The sequence below is a fragment of the Pezoporus wallicus genome, unplaced genomic scaffold (assembly GCF_028554395.1).
Source record: "Pezoporus wallicus isolate ANWC-B61680 ecotype Strahan unplaced genomic scaffold, APGP_CSIRO_Pwel_v1 contig_161, whole genome shotgun sequence".
NCBI lineage: Eukaryota > Metazoa > Chordata > Aves > Psittaciformes > Psittacidae > Pezoporus > Pezoporus wallicus.
Window position 1 is genome coordinate 4,850,830 of NW_026642654.1, and position 27,076 is coordinate 4,877,905.

The 27,076-nt window shown below is 37.4% G+C and overlaps 1 protein-coding gene across 4 annotated transcripts in view; it reads right to left on the reverse strand.

The window, feature by feature from the left end:
- GREB1 (growth regulating estrogen receptor binding 1) overlaps window positions 1–27,076 on the reverse strand; it is a 95,726-nt gene that overhangs the window by 58,177 nt on the left and 10,473 nt on the right. The window contains exon 1 of one of the 4 annotated variants that reach the window (XM_057431843.1): window positions 5,486–5,609. The exons of the other annotated variants lie outside the window; for them this stretch is intronic. The gene's annotated coding sequence lies outside the window, so the exon portion shown is untranslated. Of the gene's footprint in view, window positions 1–5,485; window positions 5,610–27,076 lie in introns of those variants that run through there. 4 annotated transcript variants of the gene reach the window in all.

The following is a 27,076-nucleotide window of genomic DNA, read 5'->3' on the forward strand; positions in this document are numbered from 1 at the left end:
TGTTAAGTTGCAAAGTTTTTACAGGACAAAATATAATTGAAATTACCTTGTTAATATATTAATCCTTCCATCAAAACCGCATAGCAATGGATACATTTTCCCAGGTTAATGAGCCAGCTTTCATAACTTTGAAATAACCTAACACAGTAATTTCTATTGTATCATTTCTAACAGGAGAATGGTAAGATGTTTCCAAGCTCACTGTTATTCCAAAATAAGTTGTTATCGTGATGACAAACGGCAGCTTATCACTGATTGTTTTATGAGCTATGGATTTAGGTATCCAAAAGGATATCTATTAAATTTTTTCTGGGAGAAGAAAGCATTCTTTATTCACAGATTTATTCAGAGATCAATACCAGAAAAATTGTTAGTGCAATCCTCTGCTCGTTGAAGATGAGTCAGATCCATCCAGTAATATCCAAACCACATAATTATGTCTAAAGTTTTGTAAAGTCTCTAGTAATTGTTGAAAGCCTGGATTAAAAACAATGAGAGTAATAAGAAAGAAATCCTAGGACAGGGACTTGTATGTAAATGTAACTATAAGAAGAAAAATATATATGGAGATAGCAAAAAGCTGGTTCTATTCAATGGCAGTGATGCATACTATAACACGGATTCAGTTCAACCACAAGATTGTGTGATCATGTTTTACTCTTTCACTTCCATGAAGCTACCTGTAAGTACAGACAGTGCATTCTTTAGCTCTGTATTTGGAAGAATAAATTATTCTTTATCTTTCATGTTAACATTTTTCTTGTGTGAAAGTGATACTGTATGCTAAATCTGTTCCCACAGGTTATATAAGTTCTTGATTCAGGGGGACTAAGAGAGACTCTTACTGACATGCACCCTGCCACAGACTCAGCATACAACTACAGACTATAGCAAACAAAAGCGAGGTTTACTCCATCCAAAATGCCTTTTGGGAATGGTCACTGGCCCATTATAACTTCTGAAATGTGCCTGGGAATTGCTACAGGGAGTGAGTGTGAGCAGCGGAGCTGTGCCCAGACATTACAACAGAAAACTTATTCCTGGCTCACAGGAATTGTTCCTGCAACTGTTTAATTTACTAATACAGCTGTAGTTCATATGGACAAAGAAAAGCTTACTCTTTCAGAAAGCAATCTAGTCGTTCATGTACTACAAAATTATCACTTCTAGAAGTAATGTGCAAAGTTTTTTATTTGTGGGTATAAAGACACCTACAGGTGTAGTAAATTGGTGGGCTATTGCCCAATTTCTGCAAAAAAATACTATTTTCTGGAAGTCAACTCTATTTCCTCATAATCTTCTGCCAGAATGACTTGACAGTAAGAGAGAGGAAAATAGGACTCAGAAGACTGATGACTATGATAAAATACTGGAGTGTGAGAACCTTTTAAATATATTTCTTCATGTGAGATCAATTCCAGACCACTGGAATTCTTTTTACTATTTTTATGATTTTCATCAAAATCTTCAAAAGGGGTTCAATTTTCTCCCATTAGGCTTACCCAGGTAGAAAAATTCTGAAGTTTCAAAAGTTGCTGAGGAATGAAATTATGATCCTCTGCTGAGATCAACTCTATAGTACTAATATGATTAAAATTAGTAGCCACCTATGGATCTGCTGATTGAAATCCACTTCTTCAGCAAAGTAATTTATTCCACCGCAATAAAGCTGTCAGATCATTAGAAAGTCTCTAGTTGTTCTGGGTTTCATACACAATTAAAGTTATTATGACAGTTCAGTAGACCCCATCTGGCCAATACATTTTAAAGGCAACATAAAACTTTTAACTTAACCCACAGTTACTTTGCCAGAAATTTTAGCTGCTTTTCTGTTACAAGATCTTAGAACTCATATATCTCCTGTGGAATTATATTAGAAATGTTATCTACAGGCCAGACCAGATTAAACCTAATGGTTTTCTAATAATGCCACTTTGGAAAGTAGTCCATGATTAAACACAGAGACTCTGATTAAGGCTGATGATAGTTCACAGAGTATATAATCCTACCACCTTTATATAGCCAAGAACAATTCTGCTACTGTTCCCATAAAGAGAATATACTGTAGGAAGACTAGTCAGCTCTCTCTACTTTTTCCTTTTGGGTTGGCTTTTAATTTTTATCATTAACAGTGAGATGATTTCCTCCACTGACTCATGTTTCCAAGCAACAGGATGTTAGAACGAGAGCACAGATTGAAAGGTGCCAAGCTTTCAAGTGCACTGGGAAGGGTGGGAAGTGGGAAGAAATCACTGAGCTTTTTCACAACTTTAGATTCCAAGCCAAAATACTTTTATTCACCACTGAAATCAGCTCTTTCACTCCCTTCAGAAGTACAGGGAGATGTCTTTATTCTTGGGAGATTGCTGCACAGACTAATACAGACACCTCTGCAATGAAATCAAATGTATGCAATTTTCCCCACCTACTGAAAAAACAAGCTCATTTATTATCTGCCCTCCATGCCCTTGGAAAAAAATCACACAGATGCCTATCAAAAGGGATGAGAACAGACCTGGACAAACCAGTGTTAAACAACCTCAATAAAAACACTATTAGGAAGCTCTTGCTTTCATTTTTTCCTTCAGATAATAAACCAAACATTTTAATGGATCATGCTGAATATGAAATTATTTCACATCCGTTTTGGTCACTGGAAAGATAGCTTCAGCTCAAACCAAGTATTTTCGTATTTTTGCTAAATGTTTTCAACTGCAAACCAACAAGCATCACTTTTGAGGACAGTGTTTCATTTTCCCATGAAAATGTTACAATTTTGCAGGGAACAGTAGCACAAATCACAAATGAATATTTTTCTAAAGAAAAAGGAAAAATAATTTCACAATATGTCAAAAAAAAAAAAAAAGTATTTTTAAACTTCTTGTACAAATTTAACTTTACTTTGAACCAAAAACATAAGGCTTGACTAAACACAAAGCAGTCTAACCTGTCATAAACCCATTAAAATATACAGCCATGCTTAGAGATCCAGACTAAGGCACGTTGGCAATTTAGTGCCAAGGAATCTAAGCTGTGACAGCCTACATTGTAGTGTTCTGAGGAAACATAAAACTCCAGTTGCAACCAGATTCCTTTAATTATTTAAGGATGAAAGGCTGTTTTGGTTTTAAGACATAGTTTAGTCTTTTATGACTACAGAAAACTTAAACTTCCTTCACCCTAGAAATTTTTATGCCTACTCTCAAACTGGAGTCGAATTTTTTTGAGACATTTGAAGTATTGATTTCTTTCAAAATGAGACTCTACTTAAGCTTACCTTAATATAGGAGAAAAAAAAATGACATAGTTCAAACTGGTAGAAAGTCCTTAGTGAAAAGCCATGCATTGGATTGCCACCAATTTTTAAAAAAATCATAATCACTACTGGGACAAATGTATCTCCAAAAAGAATTCAGAAGAAATTTTAATTAGACTTTTTACAGATGACTGAACATTTATTATTAACTTTCTTCTTAATTGCAATTTTCACTGGAAATCTATTTTCAGACATAATGATAACACTGATTTTCATTTACTTGCTCTTTTTATTTATCATGAACCTTCTTTTCAGAGACATTCACACATGTCATTCCTTACTATCCTGACAACTGGGCTAAGGAGGCACTTCATAAAAGTAAATGTAGAGCTGGGTGATATTCCAGTGTTGTAATAATAATGCAGATCGAGCCTTATATATGAGATGGCAATAAATACATTTAAGCAATGGCATTTGATTCTGTAAATGCTTTCACACTCCTCCCTTCAGGAACAATGTATTCTGATGCAGATTTCTTTGATTTTCCAGCAGGATCTCATAAACTTTGCAGGTGTTACTGGAGAGAAAATCCCTTATCAGCAGCTCCCAGCACAGTTCAGCTAATATGCTTTACTATTTCTTCAGCACAGAGCCCTGACCCTATGGCTGGTTAGGCAGCTCTGCCTTGGCTCCCATTTGGCTTTTGTGTGTTGCTTTGATCAGCTCCTGGCTTTGGATGAAAGCAATTCTTTTAGAGACCACCTTCAAACTCTCTTAAAAAAAAAAGAATTACATACATAAAACCAATTGAGCTTGTTAAGCAGCAGGAAGAAGCCAAGTAGAGGGAGGAGACAGGGAGGGAAGGAGGTGCCACAAATCAACTCTAGGAAGCAATGATCAAAGTGGTGACTGGAAAATTAGTAAAAAATGATCCCTAAATTGTACAGGTCTAGGTCATTCCCCTCCCCAGCTCTATAGAGGGCAAAGGCTTTCTCACTATTACCCAGGGAAGAGATAAAACTCTCGAGAACTGTCTCACATGTCTGCCCTGTACCTCTGAGTACAGCAGCAGTTGAGATCTTAAGAGTAAAGCAGTAGGAAGCAGACTAGCAAGCCAGAAGAGAATATCATAAAAATGTATTTTTTCCAAGGAAAATTCTAAGAAATAAGCACTTGGGGTACATGACTTCTGGTTACTGGTGCTACAGACCTTTTCTGAGAATCTTTTCAGAATCTAAAATAAATATACAAAGAGTAATGTGGCACTCATTGTCCTGACTGGCTTTTGAGCTGTCCTCAAAACTAGACTTCAGTTTTTTCTTACACAAACCTTCCCTTCTAGGCTCATTCCTGGAAGCAATGCAGCAGGTCTGTGGGGCAGCCACACACACACACAGAGTGGGATGTACAGTTAAAGACACTTCGGAGCTGTCTCTTTCAGAGCAGCAGGGGCAGAGCCAGACAGTCTCTGTGGCAGTTCTCCAAGGATATACACAGAATGCATAGGTTCAGAGCCTTTACCTCCTTCACCCAGAAGGGCCTCACTGCATGAAAAAGATCTTCACTGATTTCTTCTGACAAAACACACTGTGCTATATCTGGATCATATTTTCCATCTCTAATGAACAAAGAGTGGGCAGAAACACAATGGGAGCAGTTTAAAATATGCTTCACCATCTGTGGATAGCAAATACATCTGTAGGTGAATGTAGTACACTGCAATAGAGAACTGAACATTAAGGTGTACTCAATTAAGAGATCAGTTGCGTATGTACTATGTGTTGAAAATACATCAAATAAGAAACAAACATAAATATGCAATCCAAAAGCATTAGACAAGCACCGTTAAAGAACAGCTACATAGCTCAAATTTAATCAATTTAAGAAACTGAACTTAGCAGTTTGAGATTTGAGCTGTATATTTTGAGGGTTTAAAAATTCAAGTTGTCTGCATTTATTATATTTTGTTTTCAGATTTCCAAGTTTTTCTGAGAGGAAATCACTCACTCCAAAGACAGCAAATGACTGACAAGCCAGGAGGTATAGAAAATGCAGCCAAATGCACATTCATAAAACATTAATACTACCTGTAAAATATCTCTCAACTGTAATATTTGAACAGTAACCAACATAAGTCATTGTACATTGCCTTATGAAATTTACATATTTTCATTAAACAGTATTTTGTAGCATGGGAATACTAGCAATGTAATAGAAAATATACTGTACCGTAATGAAAGCATGTGTTCCTCAGTGACATCCAGTAAATTACTCCCAAAGTTTCATATTCTGATTGCACTGCTAAACATCTTACACCTGTGGTACTGCCAGTGATTATATCTTTATGGAGTTTTCCTTCATTTGATTTAGAAGAGCCTGCTGCTTGGAGAATTTGTTAGGACACTTAAGGCTCCTGAGTCAGCACTGTGCGCAACTGAACAACTCAGTCAGGTCACGATGACATGAACACTCTCCTGTCACAGTAAAGCACAGAATGATTTTAAAGCCATCTATTCTGCAAGTATGGGGAAAACAAAGTAATGAGACCACAATATACCCTGGCAAGCTGTTCTCTAATTTGTGTGCTGGCTATACTAAATGATAAATTGTCTGCCTTTGTATCTTATTAATACTGAAGTGCTGTGCTAGGTCATGGTGTACCTTTTCAGGCATTTATCAATCTATCAGCCTGAAGCATTATTAACATCAACAATTTTGTTGCAGGTTTTTAAAAGGACTGAAGGTGGGTTTTTAAAAGATATTAATGTGTCCTTTTGCATTGTATCACTAAAGAAACCATAAAGCACACACTGTGAGTGCTTCATTTTGTTAATAGAAGACATAATTAACAGAACAAAAATTAGATATGCAGCAATATTATCTTTGTGTTGGTACTATGCTTGTATTGTCTGAATAAAAGGACAGGAAACCAAAACAATATTTGTGAGAGGATGTTAAATATAATGCTGGATATACAAAGAAAGAGCCATTGTATCATGCATAAACAAACACTGCATCTTTTCAAGATACATCTAGAGTACATGTACAGAGAACGTTTATTTCTGGTAAAGGTATATCTATCAAATGTTTCCTTAGGTCACAAATTGCAGCACATCACTTCAGAAGATGAAAGCATTTATTCTAAAAATGGAATTTTCTTTTTCCTGTGGCTCCATTAAACATTCAGATATGTATGTGCTTGATTTTAAGCTCAGTTAAGTACCACTGAAATTAGTAAAATCAAGGACTTATCCAGGCTCTCAGTAGAATTAATGCCCTCTATAACCTTTGCATGCGGGGTACACTGAACAATGAAAAGATATTATTTTTCAGTACAGCTTGTGAAACTTCATTTGCAGCCTTCACTCTCAGGCTACAATTTCATGGCTGGCTTAAGCTGCTCTAAACTCACGTTATAGCTGAAAAGCAATGTCTTTCACTCTTGATTATATATTCTCCCTCTGTTATTCAGTGGCATTGATCTGAGCTGATACAGTTGAAAACTAATAAACTTTGTAGGGTTTTGTTTAGATTAAATCAGATCCCTCATCTAGGTAAGCATAAAGCATATGGGCACTAATTTATGCAAAAGAAAAGGCCCAGAAAGATGTGGTCTGTGATGGTGGTGCAAACAGGATCTTTATCTCCAGGCCATGAAGACTGTTTCAATACCATACTTCAGTCTTAAAATTACACCTTCTGATTCTTCTTTGTAACACAATGCTGAAAAAAATAAAATTTTAAAGTCTGCTGAGGAGTCCCTTAGAGACTTGGGGGATCAGTGTTTTCACTGAAAACTATTTCCACATTAATGGAATGCTTTCATTATTTATTCGGTAATTTAAAAAAAAACCTATATACTCTATATACATACTCAGTGTTTAAGAGGCATTTGAACAACGCCCTTAACAACATGCTTTAACTTCTGGTCAGCCCTGAAGTGGTCAGGTACTTGATCTAGATGATCACTGTCAGTCCCTTCCAACTGAAATAGTCTATTCTGTTCTGTTCTATACTTGAATTCTAAATGGAAGCACTGTATGAAAGAATGTGAAGAAGAAATTGTACAGAAAGTTGCAAGCAATGCTCTAATAGAGTGACTGGTATGTTTCTCTGTTACTATGGAAGTGAACCAGAGGCTTTACAGATATTCTATACTTAACACCAAATATGGAAGACCTCAGTCATTCTCAAGTAGGGTACAAAATCATTCAGCTAGGGAATGCAGAAATCACTGTCTGGTTTCCTAAAAGCATTGTACAGTTGTGTACCTTAAACAGTTTAACCTGACAAGATGACACTTGAAAGACTCTATTGACAGCCAAAGTTTAGAGAAATCCAGAAGGAAAACAAACACTCCAAGAAATACATATGCATGTAGATGAAAGCACATGTTTTTTTGGAAGAGTCATTTTTAATAATTTCCTAGGTCAACAATAACACAAACCATAAAATTCACATTTTAAAGAGGTATTGCTTGATTGACACCAGCCAAACATACTTGCCCCAGAACTGTCATGCATATGAACAGAATTTCCCTAGGATTCTGCACAGGGTGCTCTCTAGAATGAAGTCTGGGATCTGCAGTGCCTGTCTCTGCTTTGGGATTGGAAACACGACATCACTTGTAAAGAACATTAGTATTGGGTAGGTGTTAAAGGAGATTATGGTAACCTGATATTCAGTAATGGCCTGCCTGCCTTGGACATAAGCATGGAACAGAAGCTCCACAAGAGAAGAAAGGGCAAGTAAGCAGAGAGAAGCCTGTTGTGCTTGGTTAGTACCCAGAGCCAGAATGCAGGAAGGAGCAGTGATAATGGAGGAGATCTTGTATACAGAACCAGTGGGAGTTAGTCAGAATGCAGCTACTGATGGAACACGCATTAGCAAAGCATGGGTGTGTCTGCTGAAATTGGTTGCTGAATCTGTGTAAATGAACCAGTAATGTAAGTGATGAATTGACAGAAAAGTTGTTAGGAGAAAGATGACCATGAAATTATCCCAACAAAAGGCATGTAAAACATATACCTTGTACTCTCAGCACTTAGAGAAAATAATCTTTTTTTACAGGAATCTCCAGAGCATGTGTTCCAAAGTTTGAGAACATTGGAACAGAAGTGAAACAAGGGACATAACCTGAGGTTATAACTCCAGGGTAACAAGATTTAAGAAGTTCAAAACACTGAGACTAAGAGACAAGGACAAAATCATAAACAGCACCATGAAAATATTTTACTAAGACATTTGTTGATAAGAAAGAACAAGGAAAGAGTTGTTCACTGCACAACCAGAAAATTGGGAGATGGTTGTTAAGTTTAATGTCGGAGGGGTCCAAGAAACTGAGCAAGGGTTATTTGTGATCAAATGACTGATTTGTCCAACAGCTTTAGCAGGGAAGAATGGAGACTGTCCCTCCAAAACACCCAACAACTTAATATTTGAAGCATTCTGCATGCAGATTGTGTATGAAAGAACTGGGTCCTACTAATCAGAATGATTGGTTTAATTGTAAGACAACTACTTTTCTTCTCAAAACGTTTTTTAAATGTTGCAGGCATACCTGCCTTTTGTGCTTATGCAGAAATATTGAAATGTGTACAAAATCTTATATAAAATATCATATATATAGCCTAAAAATACCCACCAGGTTGAGCTTTTTAGGGTACTTATACGGAACCAAAATGATCTCCTCCATGAGAAATATACTTAGTCTTGTGCTTTGGATTTGTACAGAAGGAAACTTTTAAGATCATCCAGGAGTTTGATTCAGCTGCCTAACTGCAGGCATCTTCTAACTTTGAGATGTTCTAGGGTATTCTGCCTGTATTTCAGCTGCTGCTTCAAAGAAGCAGAGGTCTGGGCAAGTCCTCTGTCATATCTGCCAGTCCTTTATGGACATCTTGGGTAAACCAGCAAACCTCGCATGAAAAGAGGCACCTATATTTACACAAATGAATCAGACTGCAGGTATCTGCTGGTTCACTAAGCAAAATTTTATGTTATAATCATTTAAATCAATAAAGCTGAGAGCGTGATTCAGTTGACCAGCCACTAGCGTTTATTTAGTTCAGCATGAGCTGAATCACTCACCTGGCTTTGTTGACTACATTGGCTATAGCTTCATTGACTACCAGGTGTTGCAGCTGTAGTCATCTATATGAAGACTTCTATATTTAGTCTTGGGGCTCAATTCAGTTGCTTACATATAGATGTTTAGTGGTCTTTGATATGCTCCAAGGTATACTGAGATACCTGCCTACTTTGCAAACATGTTAGTTTACATCCAGGCATTCTGCACTCAGCTTTAGTTCTGCTGGTGGTTGAATAAAGCACTCCTTTTTTCTAGCCAGCATGGATAAGATTGTGTCAGGTTTGTTCCCATCACCCTGCACAGTTCTCTAAGAGTTTCCCAAAAGGTCTGGTGCTCTCACACACCTGTTCTCATCCATACTTCCAGGCGTGCAGCACATGCCATGCCATGAGTCCATGAAGTCCATTCTGGCTAGCTGTGAAACATACTTCACACTACTTGGTCATCTGAACACACATGCACAAAACCTGTGCCTCAGAGGCACAGAAGTAGTGTAGAGCACTGCAGACACAGCCCATCCATTCTGAAGAGTGTTACCCTGAGCAATGTGGGTAAGAGCCACTGCACCACATGGCCCTTAGGCCACAGCTTCCCACACATCTATGGGTTCAAAGAAGCTGGGTTCTCCCAGGTAGGGTTCTCAGGATTTCAGATTGGAATATTCCATGTAAATTCTTCAAAGTCTTTTGTCTGCTTTTTTTTTCTTTTTTGTTTGTGATTTGGGTTGTGGGGGTTTTTTTGTTTGTTTTTTTTGTCTGTTTGTTTGTTTTATTTTCTGTAACCTCACTGTCTTTCCACTGTTTGACTTTAAATTGGGGATAATATCACTTTTCTAAAGTACAGAGAACAGTTATACTCAAGATTACAAGCTATTCCAGTCATGCTGCCAGAAAAAAAATCATGTCAGGAGACTACTTTTCAGTTTTTGTAGGCATTAAAGAAACAGGAGTTTTCAAAAAAGATGTTCAGGAGAACTGCAAAATAATTTGCAGACATCTATTGTGAAATACTAACAAATGTGAAAGAAACTGAGAAGGCAAGTGTAGAGAACTAACTGGAATAGGATTGCCTTTTATATGAAAATGTATTAAAGTCACACAAAAGCCTTCTAAAATACTGTTTTGTATTTAAAATCATACAAGGACTTTTGTTCTACGTATCACTGAATTAACAAGGATCTTAATCACAACAGTACATGTTTTTAAAATCTCTGAGGAAAAAAGTTATTAAAGAGTTAAGAAAGAATGTCCATTAAGTTTTAAAAAACAACAAAGTTTTAATAATGGGAAGAAGAAAAGGGGTTTGAGGAGGAGAAAGAAAGAAAATAATGAAAGACATACTTGGCAAAAACTAGAGGAACCCATAAATTGCTGTCTCTTGTTAATTCCTCCTAAAACACCAACAGCACAGACTCTAAAGACTGACAAAATAAACAGGGTCATGCTGACATTAAGGCAAGCAACAGAATTGCTGCAGCAGACAACAATGAATCATACCTAAGCAAACCACCCATTGCTTTTCAATAGAATGCATTATTAATCAGACACATTGTTTTACAACTGGTACAACCATTGCCAGAAAAAGCCTTCATTTTCTCAGCGCACAACAGGAACATTTCAGCTGTCACTGTTGTCTCTTCATTGCTCTTAACGGTAACTGAAACTGTTGGTGCTTTCACATCTCACCCACATTTCATGTTTATTCACACACTGCACAGAAGCACCCACTCTTTGTTCAGTCATGCTGTACCTGTGTAAAAATCTTAAATGAATGTATAAAGACCATTTTTTAAACTTAAAAGCTACAGCCTGACTGATACTTCTGTAGCTATTAACAGTTCCAACTGCTCAAAACACTTCCTGAAGTGTTCCTTCATCTCTAGTAATTGTCATACTGGCAAAAAACCCTCTGAACCTCTAGGCTGAGTAACATCCATTTGAGTGCTTAGAAACACAGCTCTTAAGAACTCTCAACTGTCTTTGTGCTCATTGTGAAAGACCTCATATGTCAAGCCATGTGATGCAGGACACTGTACAGTACATTGGGTCAGGAGACAAGATGTGGCACCATCTCATACTCAGGGAATAGGCACATTACACTCAGTTGCAAATGTGAACTGAAACTAATTGAACAAATCTTGCATGTGATTTGTGTTAAACCACCACCTATCTCCAGCTTCTAAGACAGTGATGATGCTATTCCACTGCAGACTGTTAAAGATACCTATACAGTTTCCACTGTCATTGATGCATTCTATTTCCCAATAATCTGCCATTTATACATATATGTTCCCAACCCTTATACACTCTTGGTGAGGAATCATGTCCACATGTACCAATGGATGTCTTTTTTTCATACTCATGAATCAGACAGGAATACCTACCTCAGTTTGTAAGCAAAACAAATATACCACAGCACAAATACACGCAGAGCTGCTGTACTACAGCACAACTTTCTATCAGACTTTCTTACTTTAATTAGAGTTTTAATCTCTTTAGTTTACCTTGATTTTATATACATTTATCTTAAGAATTCTATCATCTAGTTGCTTGCTTGATACTAAAGAGTTTAGTGCTGTACATGGAACGCACTAAATGAGAATGCTCACAGCAGCACAGTTTCCAATCTCACTTAAATGAAAACTGTGCCTTCTTAATTTTGAGAAGAAATCTCAAAAATCTCAGAATCTCCAATTTCTCATTCTTCAAATTGTGGACTATGTATCACAATTCCTGAACACTTCAGGGGTTAATAATTACCACCCTGTGAGACCCACAGGGAAGTAAGGATATGTTCTTCCTCCATGTTACTGATGGGAAATTACAGCCTGAAGTGATATCACTATAGCTTCTGTGAGCACCTGAATCCCTAAGTACAACTGAAATCCCTGGCAGATAATGTTATCTAAATAGTTTCAAGAGTCTAAGTTAAATATTTCAATCAAAGTCATACAGGAACTGTGGAAAAGCTCAGATCTGAATGTAGTTCCCCTGCAATACCCCTCTGTATGATCTGTTTCAATGTCTTATTAAATATTTACTTATTTAGTTTAAATGCTGGTAGATGTGTGAAGTTTAGACGGTGTGGAGGAGTCAATCTTTCAATTTCTGTAATTCTACTTGGGAAGTCTACTGATACAGTCATGTAGGAACAATGTTTTCTAACAAAGAGTAGATTTTTCCCTTACTTAGGTAAATGGTGCTAGGAATTCCCTGTACCTTCTAAATTATTATAAGTATAGATGAGGAGAAATAAGGTACACAGCTTTCCCATCTCCTGCTGTCTTTCTCTACAGTTTCTTTATTGATCTGCAATAAGAGTAGAGATCAAAATCCAGTGAGATCAACAGGCTTTAGGTCAAACCAGTTTCATGAATGTTTCATATGTTAACCAGAATTTCTGATGATTTTTATTCCTTAAAATATTGTCTGTTCCAGTGAGGATTCAGCATCATATCAAACTTTCTGTGTTACAGAAATTTAAGGTTTCTCCTCTGTAGTGTATTTAGCTAGTTATACAGCCAGCATCTTATTCCTCTGCTTTGCCAGGCTCTCCTAGTTATTAGTCACATGGCTCTGCTAGCAAACAGTACAGATTCTGCGGATTTTTATGCTGAAAATTATTCATACGTAAAAATGTTAACAATACTGGAAAAATAGAAAACACAATGTTGGAGGAACACTGAAACTCTGAAATATCTATGCAAGTGTTGCCTACCTTGGCTGTCAGCTATATTGGATGTACAGAAACAAACTCTCAGTGAGACTCCAAGCAAAGTCAACTTAGATTTTATACAGTATATTAGGCTAAGTGTGGGCCATGTAACCACAGCTATACTACAGTCTTCCAGGTCTATTCCTCTACTATGAGCTGTACAGATAGGTCCTGCTGAACTGAGAGTCAATACAGAACTATTCTAGTTGATAGTACACTGTGTAAGCCAGCATTGCGGTCTCCATATTAATTTCTCATCCCTCGGATATCTGAGCCCAACCTTACCTTGTATAACAGGAAGTCATCTGCAGAATAAAAATAAGTAGGCAAAGAATCCAAAGATGCTAAAATGCTTCAATCATGAGCTCACATTAAGTTTTAGACACCCAAGAGGCAGGCAAGATAACAACATACTTTGAATACTCCTCCTTTGAAAATTACTCAAAGACTCCATTGAAAATGTCAATATCAAGCAACTAAGAAGCAAAACCTTATTTTCATCCGTGGAAAGGTGGGTAAGCAGCTAAATTTGCTTTCATTTGCCTCTGGAAGTATATGGAACAGGTTCCAACATCAGAAACAGGATATACATTGGACAACACAAATGCTGACTCCCTCTCCATCCATAATCTGTGGGGCTTCTGGACAATTCTAATGCTAGCTGCCTTTTGGTTAGGCCTGTAAATGCACAGCAGTACAGCAACCACCAGAATCAAGCCCAAAAGCAAATATCTTTACATGTGAGTTCAGAAAGGTTGTGAAACTGGTCTACTCAAAACTTCCTCAGAGTAAATTCTATCAGGTAAATTCTAGCACCAACCTAGCTGTTGGTGCTAGTAACAGTAAAAATGAAGGTTAAGCAGAACTTTGCTCAGCATGCCTCCTCCAGCCCTCCTGAAATATCTTCTTCCCCTTCTGTAGAAGTATGACAAGAACAGATGACACAGACATGGTCAATTTTATGTAACTCCTAAAAATGGAAGAACAAGAAGACAAGTTGTCTTGGTTCTGTCGTGGTGCTGAAATAGCATAGCAACTATATACAATGATGTTAACTTTTGGAAAAAAAAAAAAAAAGAAGTAAAAAAATTTAACAAGCAAGCATTTATTATAAAATGTCATGATTAAGTATAATTTTTGCTCTTTTAGAATCATAAAATCATAGAACAGTTTGGGTTGGACGGGACCTTCAACTATCATCTAGGCCAACCCCCCCTGCAATGAGCAAAGACATCTTTGACTAGATCAGGTTGACCAGAAGCACACCCAGCCTGGCCTTGAACATCTCCAGGGATGAGGCATCCACCACCTCTCTGGGCAACCTGTGCCAGCTTTTACCACCCTCATTGTAAAGAATTTTTCCCCCATGTCCAGCCTGAATCCCCCCACTTTTAGTTTTAAACCATTACCCCTCGTCATATTGCAACAGGCCCTGCTAAAATTATTTCCCTGTCTTATAGGTCTCTTTTAAGAACTGAAAGGCTGCTCTAAAGGTCTCCCCGGAGCCTTCTCTTCTCCAGGATGAACAACCCCAGCTCTCTCAGCCTTTCTTCATAGGAGAGGTGCTCTATCCCGTTGATCATTTTTGTGACCTCTTCTGGACCCTCTCCTACAGGTCCACGTCTTTCCTGTACTGAGGACCTCATAGTTGGATGCAGCACTGCAGGTGGGGTCTCACCAGAGCAGAGTAGAGGTGCAGGATCACCTCCCTTTACCTGCTGGCCATGCTCCTTTGTGTGTGGCCCAAGATATGATTGTCCTTCTGGTCTGCAAGCACATATTGCTGACTCATATCCAACCGTTCATCCACCAGTACACCCAAGTCTTTCTCCGCTGGGGTACCCTCAATCCCCTCATCCCTCAGCCCATATTGATGCCAGCGGTTGTCCCAACCCAGGTGCAGGATCTGCACTTGTCACTGTTGAACCTCATGAGATTTGCATAGGCCCACCTCTTGAGCCTGTCCAAGTGCCTCTGGATGACATTCCATCCCTTGGGCATGATAGCTGCACCACTCAGCTTCATGTCATCTGTAAACTTGCTGACAGCACACTGAATCCCACTATGATGTTGATGTAGACATTAAAGAGTACTAGTCCCAGTACAGACCCCTGAGGGATGCTGCTTGTCACCGGTGTCCATCCAGACATTGAGCCATTGACCACTAACTTCTGGATGCAGCCATCCAGCCAATTCCTCATCCATCGAACAGTCTACCCATCAAATCCATATCTCTCCAATTTAGGGAGAAGAAAGTTGTAGGGGATGTTGGTTTATCCTCATAATTTATCAAAAAGCAGTTCTGGACTGAAGTCTGACAGAATGACACTAAATTCTTCAACAAAGTAACAATTCAGTTTGACAGATGTGTGATTTCTGAGATTATGCTGAAAGCAATGTTAAAATCTACCATTTTCCCACATCTCATACTACAGAAAAGAAGCCAGAGAGGAACAATACTGCCATTATGGCATTTTTGCCCTGTTTGACATCTTGCTGGTTCAAAGAAAGACAAGAAGGAAGACTAAAAGGATTAACAAGCTTCAGCACTACCTAGTTGACTGGGATGCTTCAGAATAGAAAAGAGGTGACTTAGAGGCATATGCTAGAAGTCTACAAAATCATGACTGGCACATCAAGGGTGCATCAGGACAGTTCACTGTACAAAAAAGTATAAAAATTAAGACACTCATTTATATTATTTTTAATTCCATTATTTCAGTTGGTTGATAGTGTTTCATATTTTTTAAAAAAACCTGGGCATTGTTCTTACATTTGAGTAATGTACCTGCACATTGTAGATTGTACCTGCAGCAGAAGACAGTCTCTCATGATCAAGAAAGATTTAGCAGAATAGAGTCCATGTGACTAGATGAAAGAATGGAATAGCACTCTAGAATGAACAGAACAAAATGGTATGTCTGAAACACTACAATTGGAAATATTGTACCAATTGACATGTTAGGAACAAGCTTTTATTGAAACAAAATTCTTGCTTTAAAGGGCTGGCACTTCCACATCTGCCAGCATCCATTTGCCCTGTAATTTGTATAAGAGCAAAATTCTTTGCTTACAGGGATGTCTCTTTCACATCTGCCAGCATTCATTTTCCCTGTAATTATACAACCAGTATATTTTACATACACATATCATTCATTCAATAGCAGTAAACATTTCTCATAAAGAGACAGTCTTTTCCCTGGACAGTTGACAAAGGCTCTTTCAGAAAAAATGTATCTTAGCTTTATGGTATAATTTGAAAGCGTTAGGAAGATACATTCAGAACTGTTAGCACAGGATCAGCTGGGAACAAGATTAGGCTTCTAATTTAAACTTTGAAAATTACATTTTCTTTGATTCCGAGCAGGTCACTTCACCTGCACACCACAGGGCACCTTGGCCCCTCTACTTTGGCCCATATCTCTGATTCTGAGAGGTTCAAGATTATCCTAATTTGCTATAAGACATACTAATGTTATCATCTCAGCTTTTATTTTCTAAACCAATATATAATTTCTCACAATAAAATACATAACTTTACTTACTGAAAACATACTGAAACATTTCCTTGGAAATGTCTTGGATCCCAAAGCACTGTCTATTTTGTAAACACTATTACATGGCTTTCAGGAAATTGCACTGCATCAGAAGTTAACTTTCGAAGAATAAAGAAAAACATTATATTAAAGGCACCCAAATAGTAGCTGTATGACAGAACCATATGTGAAGACCTCTAAAGTATTTATCCTATGTAGGGAAACACCTCCATAGGTACTCAGGAAAAATCTTTGTAATTGTTGCTTGCCTGCAATCTGCCTAAGATTGAGACAAAATATTTCTGGCTAAAGTAGACTATGAGTCAAGACCACCAAAGGGCCAGGTCATTTTCAGCTAGAAATATCACTTTTCTTCATTGTCTCCTGTGACAAAAAAATGTGAAGAAGAAGAGGGAGGAATAACTGGTTCACACAATTGCAAACTAGAATCTTTACTAGAATTCTATTATCAAAGACCTTCTTTTTCTTCTAACACTCTGACTGGTAACTTCTTTCAGTACTTGATATTACAGGCTTAGAACTAATATATTGTTATCTTTTTTTCGTCATCTTCTCCATTCAATTAACAGTCTATATACTATACAAATAGCATCTTCCCATTAAGGTGCTTATTCTTTACGTAAGTAGAGCTTTATGAATTTTTTCATATTGAATAGGTTTTTTACTTTATAAGCAGTCTTGAAGCTTTGCTTCCTTCAAATAAATTCTGCTTATCACTTCCTTAATTTTTTCAGATAACGGTGTCCTAGTATGGAATTAAGAAGCAATTTTTAAGAAATAGCTATCTACCAGTGATGGATAAAAATAAACCAGGTGGGTACGTACAACCTGTACATACACACATATTGACATATATATACACATACAGAGAACTTTATGTGTCCTGAGGCTAAGACTCAATTATCCGTGCATAATATGGCACTTGTTTATACAGCAGTTTCCATCATCAGCTTACATTCACTTGGTCTACTTGCATGACCTCACAGATTTTTGCACAAAAGACAAAGACAAAATATGCCCTTTACACTGTGATGTAACTTTTAGTTATTCCTATTAGTCCCTTTTTCTCTGTATGGCACATTCAACTGTCCTTAGTGGTAGACCCTAGAAATTAGTTTATTGGAAGACTCATACAGATGAAGTCCCTGTCATTAGCATTACTCAATAAGGCAGGTACATTTCACAGCAATCCCATCCATTTATTAGCTACATCCAAACAGGGAACGCTGTTCCTTTGCTACGTCTATATTGTGAAATAAAGCCAAGCCACAGGTCATTCTGTGGCAGGCCCATGCTAACTTTCTTGGATACATGTAGTGCCCTATGGCTTTGTGGACATAACCATCATGTCTGGTTTGAGACAGAATTTGAATCAATACCAGTGCTGTGTTGCAAGTCATCACAGCGATGCTTTCACAACATGAAACTGAAGGGCTGCAAAAATGTTTTAGTGGGAAAAAGCCTCCTGGGACAATACATGAGGTCCACACATATGGGGAACAGTCCCTGGTACACGTCATTCCCAGCCCAGGCACTGTCTGGAAGGACAAAACGGTTCCAGGAACCACTCTAGTCAGAAGTTCCAGTGTTCAAGCTCACCGCAAGCTGTTTTATTTAGCACTGCAGACTCTGCTTTCAAGTCCATGTGCATCCTGGTCACAGTTCTCTCTTATTCATTCTACTTTCTCTGATTTCTATTCACTGTCTTTTTAAAAGCATCCTCTCTAAATGTACTTCTCCAAAATAATAGACACACTTCACTTCCACCTACTTCTCCTTTCCAAGAACTGAAATACTCAGCAATGGAACAACTCATACTGACACTTATGTACCATATTATTCATGATGCAGGTAGAGAGCAAATTAATACAGTAGCAAAATACTGTTTTCCTCTTTTTTTCTTTACTCTTCTCTTAATAATTACTGCCACTGTGCTTTGACCTAACAACTTTAAAGCCTGTCTCTTGAGGGAGCAGCTAATTCAGATCACATCACTATGCATGGCCATCCAGTTGCCATATATATTAGTTCTCTTTTTTATAAAGCATTAGACATTAGCTAGCATTTAATTACTAGGTCATTAATTCTACTCCAGAATTAGAGATGGAAATCTACAATGATGTCTCACATCCTTTTACAAAAATCATAATGACTTTTCCTGCAGCTCTTGTAATTCTAATTTGGCTTCTCCAGACTGAATGACGCAAAATGAAGGCCAGTACTTAAAACCAGATTTTAAAAAATCCTTTTGACAGAACAAAGATCTACAGCAGATATTCAGAAACAAGAGAGAGAGGGTCCAGCCCATTTGAATCTGGAAAAGGCAATTTTTGTGTTTCTAAGAATGTCAGATTTTGACTTCTTTCTTCAAAAGTGAACATTTATGTATGGGCACAAGTAAATGTCAAGAGGGGGAATCCATTCTCCCATAGCAGTTTCCACAGGTTCTGAACAATTTTTTTCAGTAGCTTTTCCAGTTTGTGCAGTGAATACGTCTCCCTCTAGGCTTACCCAAGCTATGCATTTATGCCTCTTACTTTGTTTGGACACAGCTATTCATACATGGACAAGTTAAGTGGGATTACAGCATAACCTAGCTGAAAGAATTATCTGTTGCTTCTTTTTCTAAGTTGATTTTCAGCCAGATCAGTTCCTGAAACTATTTCACCATATAGCCACATGAATGTATATGCCACCTATGCAGATGTGCAATTGTTGTGGGAATAAGTGGCCAGTAGCAGCAGTTGCCTAAGTGATGATGGCCACAGTCATTAGCGGTATTATACAGCAAATCTATTTCTTAAAATATGTTTTAAATAGCAGTGGGCAAAGAAAGACTGTTCATAAATTTGTATAGCAGAAAGTTCTGGATGAATGTCCAGTAGAGATAAATAAAGAAGTAATTCTGAAAACCTCAACAACCTGGAAATCTTTATGACAGAAATTACCTTTTTCTTCTGCTTCCTCAACTTCTGTTTCTTATCCTTACCTATAAATTATGCATTCATGACACAACAGAACATGCCTTTGGCTGGCAAACAGCAGTGACCTATTCATTAGCTAAGTCTATTATCTAAGCCACTGCTGAAATATGATACTTGCAGATATGTATCACTCCTGATAAAAATTTACATTCATCTATTTAGCCATAGGATCAGAATTTAACTACAGGATCTCTCTTCTGCAAACTGCCCTTTTCTGTGCACTTGGTCCTTCTTCACTCATTGGAAATGTTCTTTTGTGTAAAGCTAGGGACAGAGATGTTTGCAAAATCAGGATGCAACTATGACAAGAAAAAACACAGGTGTAGAAAGAAAAAGGGCAAAATATTACATGGGGTGCAATACTTTGTTCTCCCTGTTTTTCTAAAAGTAGTGTTATGTTATGCATTATAAAATATATTAACTATGGAATACACAAGCTGTGGTATCAGTGTTCAAGATCCATACTCTGAAAGTGAAAAGCATTTACTTTGGACTCTCAGTGTAGCAATGAAAACTAATACAATCACCTAGCCTCTCTGGGGATCACACAGCCATGCTAGTAACTTTGTAGCTCTTCTGTACTAGTTGAAGGTACAGGAAGATAAGTAATGGTCAGTCATCTAGAAGCACAAAATATCAGTTTTCTAGTGCAATCACCATCCGTAACAATTATCCCAGCACATCTGTTACTTGTTACTAAGTATAGTGTAGCAACAGTAATACTATGGTACATGCTCTTCTAGTTAAAGTTAACTCACGTTTATATGAAAAAGTTTCTTCAGCCCTAAATTACAGTAAAATTAAATACAGTAAAGAAGCGCATTCCCCCTAAACAGTTTAATTTTACACTTTGAAAGCATATTCCACTTATATTTTCAGCTATATTTTAAAGATGTCACATAACTATGTAGTGACAAACCCAGTTCCGATTTCCTCTTGTTAATAAACTGCGATTGATTCAACCACAGGTTTGTGTTATTTTTAATACTTACATTACTATTTGGCTTAAGTATCTGATATTGAATTCATATATAGTTTTCTTATGACAAGAATGCAATTATGCATAATGATATGGCCTAATTTATTAGCAAAGGTTTCTGGAATATTCCTGTTAATAATATTATACACTGAGTAAAATGTGCACAGCGCAGCAGAGAAGCCTAAGAGCCAGTTTTATTAAATATTCCCAGAGAATGATCCATAGCCAGAAATTCTGCTCAGTCCTCAGTCCTGCAAAGAATGGTTTTATATTGCGTTGACTCAGTTTAAGAAGGTCAGCAGAATTGCATAATGATATAGGCACCATCACTGGTTCTGAATCAACAAAAAAAAAAAAAACAAAAAAACCCCCAACAAACAGATTTAGATTCACAGGAATCACAAGCACAGGAGCACAGGCCCATTTCTAGGCTGACTTCGTCTCTGCTGCTGCCTATCTTAGGCCAAATGAGCTCTCGCATGGCGTGGGCCCCAGACTGGTTTTTCACGACTAAAACTTGCAATATTTGTTCACAAAATTGGGGATTTGAAGAGCTCTGATCTCTAAAAAGAAATTCAAAATACAAGGAGCAAACAATACTTTTTGCTTTTGCACACAGGTGATTGATAGAAAATACTCATAATAAACTTCTTACAATATTTTCAGAATAGAGTTTTTAATTGAATATAGCAAAAAGAAAGAGCTCACAATGGTTATTCTTTCTCCAGCTTACAAAAAGTGTGAATAAGCAATACAGGAGCTCAAATATGTTAAGTATAAGCTTTATTTTGCTCCTGTAACTTTTATTTGTTGATGAGAAAAGAAATCCATCTTGAAAATGATAGCATAACATTTCCAGACATTGAAATCAATATTTTAAGCATGAATTGTTTCAAATATCAACTCAATTTTTAACTTAAATATACCTCATTACATACAATCCATTAATTAAAAACCCCAAACTTCTCTGCAACTATTAAAGAAAGGTGGGGGTTTGGTTTTGTTTCATTTTCCCAGAACAGTTCCCCACAGTATGTCAAAGCAGGCAGAAAATGAATTCTTTAAATGGTAAAGCCTCATTACATACACATTATAAAAATACATCTTGGATGTGCAATGTATAATTTATAGGTTTGCCTAATCTGTGTTTTTAGGAACTAACAGATTGTTTTACTGGTTAGTGCAAATGTTATTGATCTGCTTTTTTGCTGAATTAAAAGCACTAGCTTAGGACAACTTGCTTTCTCAGCTTTCCCAATGTTTTCCTGAACAGAGGCCCATTACATGGCAGGGGGCAAAGGACAGGCCTAGATAACACTGTTTAGACATTTCTTTGATGTCCACAGGCATCATCCTCGACAACTGACCACTAGAGACAAAAGAGCACTCTTAGGGCGCTGGAAATCCCAGCCATTCTTCTCACCACCTTTTGATATCCCAAGGCTTCTATACCCTGACCTCTGCACTCTGACATCCTTATTTGAAGGATGGTCAGCCATGTCAAAAATTCTTTCCAAATTTAGCCAATAAACTAAGGATTTCATTTGCTTTTCATAATTGCTTTGTGTCCCAATATACCACTGGGAACACTAAGAAGACTTTATAAAAAGGGCGGAAGAAAAAGTGTCACAAGGAAAAAAATCCATTTTCTGGTTTTGAAACCACTCTCGTCTACTTTCTTTCACAAACCACTCTGTCTAAAGCTTCTTGATAGTACTGCATTTCACACATGTGCCCACAGTATTTCTACCTAATCAGCGCAGAATTCCACTTTTAACATGCAGATGCTGCTTGCTAATGTAATTGCACTCAATAAATGTCCACATTTTAAATGGTGTGAATGCTGAAGTTTAAGGACTGATGTCAATTTCTCCATGTTCATATTTTAAGAAGAAATGTAATTTTAACATTTTTCAAAACATTTTCCTCTCTACACATAGTGTGATTTTCAATTGCATCCTTTTCCCATTGTTTTCCAGAATATTCAGAGAAAACATTATCAGGGATGACCATGGGTATTTTTAATCAAGCAGTTTCATTTTTCCCCTTTCTGAGGGATTAAAATTGAACTAAATGGTCAAATAGAAATACACATCTAGTCAAGACACTGGGAGTCTTGGCACAGAATCATAAACAACACAATACAGCTTTTAAACAACATTTTCTGCACAGCCTGGCAAATACCCAGAGAAATACCCTTCTCCCATTCATTATTACAGGAAGTCCTGCTGAAAACCCACTCTAGATACAGAAATGAAATAACATATGTAAGTAATAATTCTAACAAGATGAATTTACTGACAATCGATAAGTATGTGCAAATTTGGAGTTCAGCCAAAGCAGTGTCTATATTTCATCTCTTATGCTTTGACAACCGTTTTTGTGACATACCACTAAAATACTGTTCTGTGAAGTTCCATTGCTGGGAATGAGGACAAAATCTGGTCCAAAATTTGATAGATTTCACAGTATACACTCTTCAAAACAAACTTTAATTTTAAAAAGTCTTAAACTGTTTTGCATTGATACATTTTTGTTCTACACTGACAATATTCCTCCTGATTTATAAGTCTATGACATATCAGTGATAATATTACAGATAAAAAAAGCATACATGCCATCATTTGAAAAATAAAACTATTCCTAATTTATAATGCAACCATTGGGAATATAATGCTTGTTTTCAAGCCAATTTTAAATCATTTAATATTTACTCAGCTCAGCCAATATTTATTTAACATAGATGTCTATCAGAAAAGAGCAAAACTGAATTCACACAAGGAATGGTGTGTGATTAGAATGACCACGAATCTTAACCATCTTTAGAAACTCTCTTCTTTGTATTAATTTACTACCATAAAAAATAAGGCATATACCAGCCAAAAGTAGAAAAGAGGGGGAAAAAAGAGGGGAGTTACTTTTGGAATTCAAAAAGTTTTCAGACAAAATGCTGATGATTGATAGCCATACAAGGGCTGTCAGAATCAATCTTATTGGTTTTGGTGGGTTTTGAACTAAACTAGACTCTGAGCATTTTTGCTCAGTGTTTATCTTGTTATTCCAAAAATAAATTGTATGTCTTCAGAAAGAACAGGGGATTTGACCCTGAATCAGTACAGAGCCCTCAGAGCAGCTCCAGCATGATGTAAAACAGTTAAAGCCAAATCTGGGTAAAAAAAAAAGCTCTCTTGAACCACAAGTCTGTAAATATTTTCATTTAACTGAATCCTGACCATGGATAATATAAACTACACCCAAACAAACAACATATATATGAACCTAAGGTCATATCTATACAGCAACATGAAAAGACTAAAAAAATCACTGAGGTGAACTCAATTCACATAAGGCCATGGACAAATCTTCCAGTTCTGGAAGTGTCAACTGAAATATTACAGTCACTTTTCTAGAGGCTCCGGTGCTGGAAATTATTGCCCTGCCAGTTTCACCCACATCATTGCTCCTGGAAGCAATCCCTGACCCCCTTCAGTTAAAAAAAAAAAAAAAAAAAAAAAAAAAATTGTTAAAACTGTTAAAATAATAGTTCTGCGCCACCCCCATTCATTCCAAGCAAAAACCATGCACAGGAGCGGCTCAGCTGGCAGAGTCACCTGTGATAACCTCTGACAAAAGCACAGTAATGAGGTACTAGGGGTAGCAACCTTCTTAGCCAGCACAGTTGCAGCTGGAAGAGGATGTGCAAATAAAGCCTTAGTAAAACCCATTAGATTTTCATGTGCATGCTTTCATACATGGCCCTGAGTACAGGCAAAATGTATGGCTGCAGTTACACCCAATTCTGATGTAGGCAGAAGATGTACCATTGAAAAGATGTGTCATTTGTCAAATTACTTTTCCTCCATTGTGTTAACTTAACATTAGAAGTTGCCAGATTTTCACCATATAACCTAACACACACAACTGTTCAAGCAGTTTCTAATTGGATATATTAAAAGGTGCATCTTGAAAAGAAAATGTATTTCATCCTGGATCCACAGCATGCAATGGAAAAAACAAACAAGAGAGAAACTTTACCTGTAGATTATGACCTCACTTGCAAAGTTTAAGGGGATAATTCCAACACTCAGTAAGATTTAGCTTGAATTCAATTTTCTTTAGAAAATGAACACATTGCCAAGGAAACCAAATTACATGCAAAAACAATGGCACCTAGCAGAGAAAAGATTGTGAAGCAGTATAACTAGTTTGAAATGGGGACAGCACCATACGTAAGGCTTTGCTTTCTTGCTGCCATTACTTCACATCCAGACTGGCTGGTCAACATGCCCTTACACCTCTACTGCTAAAAGCATCTGGCGCAGGAAGAGAAGCCTGGCATTCGCACTGCAGGATCATGTTCACATCATTTGATGCTTGGCCAAAGGGTCTTTAGGCCTCCGTTGGGCTTTCATGGCCCTAACACACCTTTGTGTGGTCTTTCCCTCAGACAGTTTAATACAATTATTATGCAGGCTGTACTACAGCTTTTATCAGGGTAACATTTTTTGGCATAAAACTAAAAGCATACGACATATGAACGGGAATGCTGCATCACATTACACACAGGGTAAGAGACTTACTTAAATTGTATTAAATTGTATTAAATGTATCCCAAAATCATGGGGGATTAAGAAAGTCATAAGTAATTGTGTCATCCATTTTGCCTAGTGGGAGTAGTCTTTAAATGAAATTAGCTCCAGAACAATGCTTAAATTTTGCCTTGGAGGGAAATCACTGAATTACTGTAAAAGAGAACCCAAGAGAGAAAACCATTCACACAGTGAATATCATCATTGAGCTGGAACCTGGGAGTGAACTGAGAAGCCACATCACCTGCCCCACTTGCTGCACTCTTTTTCATACCAACTAATACACCCAGTTGCATCCTCAGCTGCCTTTGGTTTCAATGAAATGCTGCCTGCATTACAGAAAGAAAAGTGCTAAAATAAGGATCAGAATGTGCTGGGAAACTTTACTGCATAAAAGAAAACAAGACACACAAGAAAAGACTTATACTAACATCTATAGAAGACTACACACAGTCACTGCCTGAGATTTTACAGGTGTTAATATTTTAATTCATATGAAATTGAAAAAAGGTAAACTGACCTTTTGAGTTTGCAGGGATACTTTAAGGCACAGAAATACTGAAATGTTTTAAAAGCAGTTAAAAGCGTACTTGTTATATCTGGAGAATACTAACATTTTCTATGCACTTTAATCACACAAACTGTAGATAAAAACATGTATCTGAGTTGATACATACCAGTACATGGCAGCCCATTAGACAAGTATGCATCCATAAAAATAGCATCCATATGGATAGTGATGTTATGGCTTGATTACTCAGATGGGTGGGAGCACAGAATTAATCAGATGAAGGAATAGTCTAGGCAATACAAAACATACATGAATTAAACTGTAAAAATATATAACAGGAGAATAACAGAATAAAGAATGATCAGTGGTGAAGCCAAAGACAGGTCCATAAAAGACTGACAGATCCATTAACCAAAGAGCCTCATTAACATAGCTGGCTGAACTGGTATGAATATGACCACTTTTTGCACCAGCAAACCCCATGCCTTAATAATCCTAAGGAAAAGAAAACTGACAGTACTTTCTTTCTATTCTGTCACCAGTGCTAAGTACATCTTCCTAGAAAACACCTACACTGCCTGTTTTCCTAGCTGTTCTATTATTTTCCTGTTATTTTCTCCTATTATTTTTCTGAGCAGGAGCCCTTATTCTTTTGTATTAGACCTCTGTATCTGACCATTAAATTGGAAGATGTAGAATTCTCAGTGTAAAGATTGCTTGTCAGTTGAATTAATAGTTTGCCTTTTAAAAATCCCCACTTTCACTCTCCTAATCCACTAAGAATTGTACCCAGAATTGTATGAAAATAATTGTATCAAAACTAGATTTGTTGGGGGAGAGGAGCACTGATCCAACCCAAAACTACCAGTCAGATGCCAGCACCTGTAATGAATGGTCAGAGCAATGCAGAGGTCCTACAGGGGCTCCAGCCAATGAGTTGGCTTTATTTGGAGCTCAGCTCAGATGCCCCTACACAAATGCCCATAGTATGGGAAATAAACAAGAGGAATTAGAGATGTCTATGGGGATTTGATGTTGCTGGAATCACAGAAACACGGTGGGATGGCTCCTATGGCTGGAGTGTTGGAATGAAAGTTTTAGGCTCTTTAGGAAAGACAGGCCTGGCAGACAGGGAGAGGGAGCAGCTATTTATGTCAGCAATAGGTTGGAGAGTATGGAACTCTGTTTTGGGATGGGTGATGAGCCAACAGAGAGTTTGTGGGTCAGGGTCAAAGGGAGAACATGGGGAACGTTAATGTGGAGATCTGCTAAAGGCCACCCAATCGAGAGGACTGTGTAAATGAAGCCCTCCATAGACAGATAGTAGCAGCCTCATGCAAGCCCTTGTCCTAATGTGTGACTTCAAGCACCCCAGTGTCTGTTGGAGACGGTACA